The following is a 12,759-nucleotide window of genomic DNA, read 5'->3' as shown; positions in this document are numbered from 1 at the left end:
TATTTATTTATTTGCCATTTTTATGATGTTGAAGAATATGATTACACATACAATCAGTTTTGATTCTGCCATTGGGCGGTTGTAGAAATTCTGTGTATTTATATTCTTCCATATCAATAAAATGATTAAACAAATATCCTATCTGTTCTCTGTTATCTGTCTCATGCTCTGATTCCTAACATGTCTTTGGCTATACTTTGTTGTCCTTTTTGGTGTATAGTTCTTCGTATTTTTGTATAAGCTTTTTATTTTCAAAAATGTTTGACTTCGAACATCACTGAAGAGACATTATTTGCTGAAATGTGCATCATTTGCATCTGGTGCAGAAAAATCAATTACAAAACGTTTACTCATCATACACCGTGGCATATAAGTTTTTCTTTATGATTTGTATATTAGGCAGAATGTGTAACTTGGAGTGAGGTGAAATCATTATGTGTTTATAAATATTTATGATGCTTCTGTTTACAACAAGAAATTCAACTTGATTGTTTGCTTAACTTTTTAAATTCAATCAACAAATATCGTACATTATTTTTAATTGTTTAAGGAACTGCTTGGACACTAATTTAACAACTGTCTGCATTGTACCACTGACATTGACGGTTTCTCCTTTTACAGATTGCATTGTTTAAGAAACAGTGTAATGCAACGATCGCTGCTTGACCATTCATATCTGGCGTCTTGCAATAACTAGATCCTGAGCTAATATCCTGAAAATATACAAGGCAACATTTCAGTTAACGGGTGTACTATATATTTTTAAAGCTAGCATTCAAATATTAATGAAAGAACCATGCAAGGTATGCGTCTTCGTTTATATCAATTCCTCTCATTTAGGTGACTTCTGTATACCATATGGTTGTTTTTTCTTACCTATTTATTCTTTTAAATAGGCTGCCAATGATTCCCTATTCCTTATTACATGTATGTATGTGTTTGGTTTGTCCATTGTTCTCCATTATGTTAAACAAAGCCTGTAATTCAGTGGTTGTCGTTTGTTTGTGTGTTGCACATTTGTTTTTCGTTCATTTTTTGTACATAAATAAGGCTGTCAGTTTTCTCGTTTCAATTGTTAGACGTTGTCATTTCGGGGCCTTTTATAGCTGACTATGCAGTATGGGATTTGCTCATTATTAAAGGCCGAACAGTGACCTATAGTTGTTAATTTCTGTTTTGTTGTCTCATTGGCAATCATATCACATCTTCTTTTTTATATCGTTTTGTAGGTTTTTTTTATTGAAGTCTTATCTGACCATTACAAATTGATAAAACTGCAACAACCGAATAAAAATCATCAATAATAACTAAGTATTTTTGTGATTTTACTTTTTTCAAAGTCAGAATGTGATTTTAATTGATATATTATCAAACGGCACTTTTGTCACCATGTGGGTGTCATGTGACGCTTAGTCACAATTAAAAAAAAAGTAATCCTTCTCAGTCAAAAATGGTTTTTAAACTTTCCAAGACTAGTAATTTGATTATGTTGAATGGAAATTCGAGTTTAATTCGTTTACTCACCGTACATCCTCGATTACAGTTTCTTTTATATGTTTCTCTTCCCCTCCCTAATAAGTAGTTCCGGATCAACGGCCTTGTCGCAAGGTATTTCATATTATAGACAATATCTGATGAAAGGCTTCGAAATCCACCAGCTATAGTTTTGAGTCCTAATCAAAATATTTGACACGTTCACTGATTGATGGCTCTCAATTACATATGATATAGCACTGAAAAATATCTACACAATAACTTAATGACATATTAATATCTAAATTTCAATGAGCTGAACCATGGTGAAAATCTAGTGTCTTTGTTTACAATATAGTAAACCTTTTCAACAACTCTCGACACCGACTATTGACACATACAGTTTACAGGAGAAATAGACGGGTCGTATTAAAGATAAAAAATCATCCATGTATAACATGCATGTATCAGAAATATACATTGAAGTACATATGTACTTCATATTCTATTTTAACGATATCAATAAAACGAATATTTTGCAAACAGCTTTTGTTGACTATCTGTGGTTTCGCCATTTTCAAATAATACTTATTATTTAAAAACAAAGCATTTGACCGTCAAGTTAAAAACAGAATCTATTCTAATCTGAAACTATTGCATCTCCGATAAAACGATTATTGATATCCAGTTGTACAAGTTTTCAATGCCGGAAGCTTGCTTCGCTTGCTAAAAAACCTCAGCTCATTTCTCGATTTAAATTTAATATAACAAGTAAATACATTTCATCGTCCCCATAGTAACAAAGTTACAGATCGAGAATTCCAACGGGACCATCTGGCTCTTTTCTCTTTTCTATTTTTGTGCGTGATTCTATAGTATTCGTCTATTTATGTCTATTCTGTTAACCCCATACAGACTCTCATTCATTTTCAATTCAAAAATAAAATAATATCGCTGTGATAAAAAAAAAGCAACGTGTTGTATTTTCCTTTTCAATTCAATTATTGATCAATGTCAATTATATACAACCATTACTATCAGGATCTACTTACCCGTCCGGAGCACCTGCGATCACCCCTAGTTTTTGGTGGGGTTTGTGTTGTTTATTTGTTTAGTTTTCTATGTTGTGTCATGTGTTTTATTGTTTGTCTGTTTGTCTTTTTCATTTATAGCCATAAAGTTGTCAGTTTATTTTCGATTTATGAGTTTGACTGTCCCTCTGGTATCTTTCGTCCCTCTTTTACTACTTTTGAGACGACCACTTACATTTTAAATGCCGTAGTCGTTGTCAGCTGTAGGTGTAGACAATTGTTGAAAATGTATAATAGTCAGAAGGAAGACTTATCAGTCCACATGATGCAATATTAAAACCATCCAAATAATTTATGAAGACATTCGACTAATTGGACAACAAACGTATCAGGCGGGTTATATTATACATAACAATCACGCAACAATAGCCACTACATAAAGACACCCACAAAACGAATGATATTAATCGGTGGTTCCCGATACTAACTGTTTGTCCTTATATGTATTCGTTAATTGCTTTTGCAGTAATCAGGCATTTTTTTTTTTTTTTTTGCACATTTGGTCATCTTTGGACCTTAAACACTTTCTAACCACATTTGATTTTGACCACTGATGAAAGCTATACGTTTTTTAATGTTTGTTCATATCAATAACAGTTGTTGCCTAATAGATCATTAAATCATAAATCGTAATATATCTATTTTTAGTAATGTTATACTGAGAAGGTTATATGTTATGCTGGTAAACAAGCTATGAAGATGTTCAACATGTTCAAATTCAGAATAAAATTCGAATATCACGGCCCAGGCCATGTGTAAATTTCAAACAAATATAAGGCTTCCATGAATTATATTGATTCTAATAGGACAAATAAGTTCATTCAAATACAGAAGCGAGGGTGGGTATGCCGTGTGTGTAGCTGCTCTTTTTTACTCCTTCTTAGATAAAGCTCAAATATTCTCATAAATCTTTAGATTGTACTGTTTAGTTCGTTAATAACCGCATGAAAAAATATGCTTAATTGTCAAACCAAATATTTGCGATTTTTAATTTACCTGCTTTCTCATAAGATACCGTCAAATCCAAAATTGATATTTCGTAACGAAGGAGCTGCAATGTTGACTCGAAAAATCAGTTAATATGCAAATAATGCAATAGAATAGAAAATAAAATAAAACCTACCTCAGAATTCCGTTTTAATACAATATTACACGAACTTCGATGGTTACAAAATAGTTTTTATTTTCGTGACATAAAATCGTAACATAAATATCAAGCTTATTTTCTTCCCTTAACGAACCCCTGATTGTGGAGAAATTGACTTTGCACAAAATACAGCTTATTTTAGGAAATAAACACAACTAGTTGCAATATCTTAAGTCTTTTTATTATGTATCCGAATAAAAATAAAAGTTCTTTTGTCTTTTGTTTTATTACAATTTCTAATACAATAAAATCGAATACATGTGTATTTACGTTGGAGGTATATTGTCACATCCATTATTATGTATATCTCTGAGTCTGCGCTTAGCATAGATATATAGAAAATTTGCACACGGTGTTGTTTACAAAGCGAAAGAAGCACGTCATATTAGAATAATATATTGATATTTTTAGTTTTCCCTTTTTTTTGTTTGATTTTAATGACAGATAATTTCCTTTCTTAGCATATTTGAATAATATGAAAAAAATAGAAACGTAAAGGCGACGTGCCGGTTGTCAAAGAAATTAACAACGTCGTCAAATGTAAAATAGCGATACACCAAATATCATTGGTCATCTCAACTCGATTGTTTTTCTCACTTACGCCGTACCGACTCAAGCCATAAAATCAATTTCGTTGATAATTTACAATTAAACGCAAAATACTTGCAAATTACAATTTAAATATACACAGAAAGAATATTGAACGCTATTTTCCTAATGCATTATATGCATACAAGTATGGAAAATACAAGTTAAGGATATTTTTTAGTCAACCTCTTCATATTATATTGACTTAGTCAAAAGTCCAAAATTGATAAATATCGACTTAGTTTTTGATGATCTGAAGATCCACAAATAGAATTGCAGCGGCTTTTGTTTGGTTAGTTATCATATATCTCAATATACTCGTAAAAATGATAGATATAAAATGACTTGATAAAAAACAAATAGGACATATATAAAAATGACTTGATAAAACACAAATATGACATATATGAAAATGAATTGATTTGTAAATTGAACATGACTATATAAAATCTACCGGTTTTTTTTACATAAATGAATGCTGTACTAAGACAGGAATATGACAGTTGTTATTTAATCGTTTGATGTGTTTAAGCTTTTAATTTTGCTTTTTTTTTTAGTGTCTTTCCGTTCAAAATTTTCTTTGATATTCGGTATTTTTGTTATTTTACTTGTATACCTACAAAACTTAGGAAAATAGCTGTTGTATTCTTTCCATAATTGTACTTTTGTTATAATATATATATTGAGACGACCACTTACATTTTAAATGCCGTAGTCGGTGTCAGCTGTAGGTGTAGACAATTGTTGAAAAGGTATAATAGTCAGGAGGAAGACTTATCAGTCCACACGATGCAATATTAAAACCATACAAATAATTTATGAAGACATTCGACTAATTGGCCAACAAACTTATCAGGCGGGTTATACATGTTATATTATACATATCAATCACGCAACAATAGCCATAACTACATAAACACACCCAAATACCTGATAAAACATATTCTTCTCCAACAGTGAGGTTGAGAGAACAGAGGTCACGATTCCCTGTCGTCTCAACTATTACCTCCTTGTCTGACCTCATCTGGAAAGGTCCCTGTGAAATAAAATAGTCTTTAAAGTTATTACCTTAAGAGTATATGCAGTAATTTATAAAAGATATTACTGGTTTTTGTCGGTGAGACAATAATCCCAATATACAGTGACATAGATTACAATAAGGTCCTCAATGTTCTTCAACTTTGTACTTTGTTTTGCTTGTTAACTGTTTTGATTGAGCGTTACTGGTGAGTCTTATATTGAAGAAACGCGCGTCGGCGTATTAAATTATAATACTGGTACCTTTGATAACTATTTACACTACTGGGTCGATGCCACTGCTGGTGGACGTTTCGCCTCCGAGGGTATCACCAGCCCAGTAGTCAGAACTTCGCTCTTGACATGAATATCAATTATATGGTCATTTTTTATAAATTTCCTGTTTACAAAACTTTGAATTATTGGAAAAATTAAGGATTTTCTTATCCCAAGAGTAGATTACCTTCGCCGTATTTGTCACCTTTTTTTTAAATTTTAGGTCCTCAATGCTCTTCAACTTTGTACTTGTTCGGCTTTTTAACTGTTTTGATCTGAGCGTCACTGATGAGTCTTATGTAGACGAAACGCGCGTCGGCGTATTAACTTATAATCCTTGTACCTTTGATAACTATTTAGCCAAGTGCTGTAAAAAGTCAACACATTCACTTTAAAGTTTACCTTCAACTTCTTCATGACAAGTATATCGTATTTATACACAGCAAGATTATCTGTCCCTGCATCGTCAGGTGGTCCGTCTATTTTATTGACACTGTTTACCATCGCATGGATAACTAGAAAAGGGAAGTATTTACATGATGATATAAACACACAATTTTACGAGTGATCAATATATTTGTTTATTGTGTTTGCTTAAGTACTTATGTAAAGTGCTTAGAACCCTTTAAATAATTTCTTCTGCTTGTCACTCTGATTGTTTGTTTAATACAAAATAAAAGTGGTAGCATTATTATTTACTGAGTAAAACACGATAAAACTGTTCTATCGCGAGATGTTGAGTCTGATGCTTTTTTCTGTTGTTATTTGTGGCTCCGTTTTAACTTTTTCACTTTTAAATTAGTAAAACATCTCTTTTAAGAATGACTTTTTAAGCCTGAGGGGTAAATTAAGAATTTGCCATATTCATATACAATGTCAAATCTTTGGAAACGTTACCTTGACATTGGGTATTATATAAATTAAAACTCTTGTCTCTGTAAGACTTGTATATATTTTTTTAAATAAGTTCATTCATATGTTCTGGAGTTAAGTGTGAGGTTCATTTTTAATAACTTAGTAAACAATTTGTTAGGGGCCAGCTGCCTCCATCATCTGGGTGAGGGATTTTTAGCTGGGTTGAAGACCAAATGGTTACCTTTAGGAATTGCCTTCTATTTGGTCGGGTTGTTGTATCATTGACATTTTTACCTTTTCCATTCTTGATTTGATGTATACTATAGACCCACATAAACATCTTAAAAGATCCTTTTAATTGAAAAACAATACACTTATCTTCGCTAAGGTTGTCAATAATAAGTCCATAATTACCTATAATACGATTTATCGCTTTTTTATGCATTTTCCGTCGATCTCTTTTTGTGATAATATTTCATATCATGCTAATTGCTTGAGATGGACAAGTATCGCTAGAAACTAAGCAGACACGTGGCGTTGCTAACGAAATTGACATGAAATTGACAACGTCGTCATATGTTAAATAGCGATAAACATATTATCATTGGTCATCTCAACTCGATTGCCTTTCTCGCTTGAGCCGGGACGTTGAGATGATTAACGATAATCTATAAATATATAAACGAAAACAAAAATTCTTCACCTTTTCTAAGAATATAGTACTTATCATCTTAAAACTTATTATTTTAAGGAATAATTTGACAATATCACAATGTTTGGTGTTTTTCATCTCAACTTCATAATATGTTATTGGCTTAATTCTCTTAATTGCAAGACATGCTGTTACATTTTTTTTTCTACAGTGGTATACTTCTACTTTTAGAAACTACAAAATGTATATAAAATAAAGTGATACAAGTGCTAAATTGGATATTAAACAAAACTTACACTCGGATTTGAATCAATAATTATATATAAAGTTGAAAGTAAGGATTACTTATAAAGCTTTATACTCATGATAATTGCATAATTTGTATACCTTTTTTTATTGAATACTAATTTACAATTGTATCAACTGTGTCATCATTATGTTTAATCATGCATTTGTAACTCGTTTGAAACAATCAAAATAAATATATAACATTTTCATGTTTGGGTTATTTGTGCTATCAACTCCAATTGAATGATTCTTTAAATAATTCAAACCGAAATCGTCGTTATAATCATACTTTTATTGAAAAATTTGGAATGTACACGATTTATTGTAAAGAAATACATGAAATATGAATCAAAGCGTTCGTTTATTTTAAAATTCATTCAAATTGATTGTGTCTCTGACATATATTATACTTTCGTTCTAACTTACCAAAACTACTGCGACAAAATTTCCGTTGAGGATGCTCGAAAGACGTCATGCAACCAGTGACATTTTTTAACACAAGAAATGAAAAAAAGAACAAGCCACTCGACACATACAGTAAACACAACATACTGACAATTCAAACTGTAGATGGAAATTTCTTAGAGTTTTTGTTATTTATACGAATGATAATTGCAAACAATGAAAAAATATATAACGACCAAGCAATACATGCCACGTGTGTTCAAGTATATTCTTTCAAAAGTCAAAGGTCACATGGCGATAGCAATAATGAAATATGAATTAGAAAGCATATTAATAACAAAGACTAAGTAGAATATACATAACAAATAAAATAAGCTTGGACAATTGCTTAGTCACATTGTCTTTAGACGTGTTTGAATGCACCAGATGGACACACAATACGTTGTTTTATCTCTAAAGATATGAAAGACACGAACACTCCGGTCAACGAATTAAGACAAAGATTAATATCCTCTAAAATCGAATGGAAAAGATGTACTGATATGATTTCACGGAAAAGCGTGTCTTTGCATTATTCCCTTTTATGAATACACATTATGTATGTTTACAGCTATAGTGAAAATCTAAAAGACCTCTTGATAAATGCCAAAATGTAGGCACATGAGCAACATTAACCTCTTTAAATCAAATGTCCAAAATAAGGGTGGCAAAATATCCTTCTGTGATGCTTCAAAGACAATGAGCAACCAATCACAGTATTTCACACTGCTGTTTGAATAGTTAGAGATTAAGTTTTTTTCCGTCCCTGTGTAGCATTCTGTTCGGTGTAAGCCAAAGATTCGAGTTGAAGGGCGTACTTTAACTATAACTTGCATAGTGACTAAGATGAAGAGTTGATACAAAATCTGCTATATAAAATTTTAAAAATTAGCAGGTCATTTAACAAGACATTCAAATACGACATGCACTATACTATCACTGAGGATGACTTGAATGTAAATACCGTATTGCAGGTGTAAAATTTCGCGATAAATGTGAATGATATATTAACTCCGCATTCATACATTATAAATGCACGCAGATGTCCTCACTGATTTAACTAGTTAGTCTCTAGATATTCTTTCAATCAGAGTTATAGTAATGTTTCAGTCAATAATGAAATATTCTTTCAATCGATGTTGAACTTTTGTTTTAGTCGATACTGAAATATTAAAATATAGTTATCTATCTTCGACCTTTTATTTGGATATTTCAGAAATAAAAAATGACAAACGAGCGTTTTCTTAACACAGCAAAAAATACAAACTGTAAAATCAGCCGATAAAATATTCTACGAAAAACACTAAGCTTCACAAAGCAAAGTTAAAAAGAGGAAATATGTATTAGCGGGTGAGGGTTTTAAGTTTGATGTATACAAAATAATTTTACCTCCAATAGATGTATAGGGATATGATTGATTAATGGCTTACACGTGTATACTTGAAATAGGGTGTTCTAAAAATACATGGTGAGTTACCATATAAGGTTAGCAACCATATGCGGTTAGAAAAAAGTTACTTCCCTTTCAAAACAATACAAAAATTGAAAACAACACGTTTAATAATTTCTTGCGTCCAAAGCGTTTTTCTGGGTTTACCTTACTCAGGAAAGCTCAAAGTTAAACATTTAAAAACCGAAGATAAGTACCGAAAATTGCTGAAGAGCTATATGTCAAAAATACCTAAAATAAATAGCCAAATTCATTTAAAGCCAACTTTGCCCTTAGGGTGTTGAAACCTTAGTTTCATATTAAAATTCAAAATTTATTAACTGACAATTTTAGTACAGTTTGCAAAATCAAGTCAGACCCAGTACCAAAGCACTGACTACTGAGCTGATGATACCCTCGGAGACTGATACGTCATGTAGTCCACCAGCAGAGGTATTGACCCAGTGATGTGAAAAATTGAAAACAACACGATGAATAATTTCTTACGTCCGGAGCGCTTTTCTGGATTTACCTTCATCAGGAAAGCTGAAAGCTAAACATTTGAAATCCGAAGATAGATAAGTACCGAAAATCGTTGAAGAGCTTTATGTCAAAAATACCTAAAATAGCCAAATTCATCTAAAGCCAACTTTGCCTGAGCATGCTGAGGGAGTTGAAACCTTAGTTTCATATTAGTTTCAAAATTTATTAACGGACAATTTTAGAATAGTTTGTTAAATCTTGTCAGTACAAAAGCACTGACTACTGAGCTGGTGATACCCTCGGGGACTGATGGTCCACCAGCAGAGGTATCGACCCAGTGATGTGAAAAATTGAAAACAACACGTTTAATAATTTCTTGCGTCCGGAGCGCTTTTCTGGATTTACATACATCAGGAACGCTCAAAGCCAAACATTTGAAATCCGAAGATAGATAAGTACCGAAAATCGTTGAAGAGCTATATGTCAAAAATACCTAAAATAGGTAATTATGTCACAACTCTTTATAAAAACAACACGTTGTTGAGGAAAAAACAAAAAGGATTTAACAGACGAAAAAAATGATGATAAAAGGTTGAAATAATTTCACAAAAAATAATACATGTAATAGAGCTAACAAGTTGTTATCGTTGGCATATTTATCAAAGGTACCAGGATTATGATTTAATACCCCCGGCGCATGTTTCGTCCACATACAAATTATCAGTGATGCTCAAATCAAAATAGGTATAAAGCCAAACAAGTAAAAAGTTGAAAGGCATTGAGGACCCAAAATTCCAAAAGAAATGCTCTACCAAATACGGCTAAGGTAATCTTCTCCAAGGACAATATTTAATAGTGCGTTTATTAATGAGAACGGCAAATATTTGCCTCCAGCTAGAACGCTTCGATCCAAAAGAATTGCCGTATTTGTCCTATTAGAATCGGTATAGTTCATTGGGTCTTAAATATATCGTGATTTTACCACGGGTTGTACCTTAATGTCGATATTTTACCCCTCGCTAGCGCTCAGGGTAAAATCACGATATATTCAAGCCCCCATTAATTATTTCTTCAATATAAATAATTTCGCTCCCAACCCATATGGAATTTACTGACCCCATATATCCCATATTAGGTCACTAACACACCATGTAACTTATAATATACTAATAGTGCATTAAAAAAAAATATGGTGATATGCAAGATATGCTGGCTTAATTGTAATGAGATAATAATTTCAGACAAATATGCCTCTAGATGTCACCTTTCATATAACTGAGATTGAGGGCTAGAGTAAAATTGGCCTAGCAACAAGTTAAACCACGGTCTATTAAAGTGTTGTAATGGAAAAATATGCTAAATGATATATTTTATTTATAAAAGATCGTTTAAAAATTTTACTCAATATATATATATAATTTCGATATTTAAAATTTTATCGCTCCTGAAACATTCGATGCCCTTGATAGAACTTGCTTACCCTGATTTGCCAATCGAATTGCTGTAACTAAAATGAAGAGAAAGAAAGCTGTCTATAAATAAAACGGAGAGAGAGGGTCATGCTGATTTTATAATAGTTTGTATCATTTCCCTTTCATGAATGGGACCTCCCGAATTAGACTATTTACCGGATTTTTTATCACATAAGAAACACGACGACTGCCATATGTGGAGCAGGATCTGCTTACCCTTCCGGAACACCTGATATTACCCCTAGTTTTTTGTGGGGTTCGTGTTGCTTATTCTTTAGTTTTCTATGTTGTGTCATGTGTACTATTGTTTGTCTGTTTGTCTTTTTCATTTTTAGCCATGGCGTTTTCAGTTTATGTTCGATATATGAGTTTCACTGTCCCTCTGGTATCTTTCGTCCCTCTTAAATTAGACACATGCAGTAAGTATCGATACGAGAAATATGGAGCGACGGAGTTGGGTTATATAGGCGTAAGGAAGGACTATAATGACTTATATATGATATATACAGACTCCATTCTCGTTTATAAGTTACATTTGTATCAAAAAGAAATGAGTTTTTGCTCAGGTAAAACTGGTTTTATATCAAAATTAAGAATTTGGAAAGAGTAAAATCGACAAAACATAATAACATTTTATTGGTTGATTGATTGATTGATGTTTGCTTTATTCTACCTAAGTAAGCGAATACAGCGGTGGAAACTAATTTTAAAAGTTTACAAATTAAGCAAAAGCAAAAAAAATAAGAAACTGTTCTGCAAAATAAAATAAAAAATCAAATTATGTAAAAATGTCTTATTTACAAATAGATTCAGTAGAGGGGATTAAGAAATTAAACTATTTAACTGTAACCGACTTATTATATTTGAGAATGTATTTTATTTTCTGTTTTTTAAAAAAGGAACAATTTGTTTAAGCTGTGATTCAATATAAATAGTCATACATGGTATTTGATTTAAAATTCTTCTTCTGAATACAGATAAATTCAATACATTTAATTCAAATGTTTCAATGGTGACCTATAATTTCTGACTTTTACTTCGTGTTGGTCTTCAGTGGATAGTAGTCACATTGGCAATTATATCACAGCCTTTTTTATTCTAAATTGATGGTTTTATATATATTCTTGTTGAGCTGCGTTTTTCTGACGGTATGCTTATGTTACTCTATTATCCGATACAGCATTTTGAAATTACACAATTAACTTAATGGCAGAACGATTTCTTGAACAATTCACCAACATCTCGATTTATTTTTAAATTATGTATCTATCAGGTATTTCTTGCTGAAACCTATTCTCAAATATTACAAAAAAATCTCTAATATTTTTCATGACATTTCATAATTAAAATTTCTGGTAAATCATGGCATTGTTTTCTTCTTGCACCCATAAAAAAAACTTTTGAATATATTCAAATTTCTCGCTACAGCTATATAAAAGCTTTTTTGGAATTGAAATGTTTATAACACTGAAATTCTTAAAACAAAGAAGTGAGTCGAGTACATAAAATTAATATTTATTTGTATAGATAAGACATACACCTAA

Source organism: Mytilus galloprovincialis, chromosome 5 (assembly GCF_965363235.1).
Source record: "Mytilus galloprovincialis chromosome 5, xbMytGall1.hap1.1, whole genome shotgun sequence".
In the NCBI taxonomy this organism is placed as follows: domain Eukaryota; kingdom Metazoa; phylum Mollusca; class Bivalvia; order Mytilida; family Mytilidae; genus Mytilus; species Mytilus galloprovincialis.
This window is presented reverse-complemented; position numbering follows the sequence as displayed.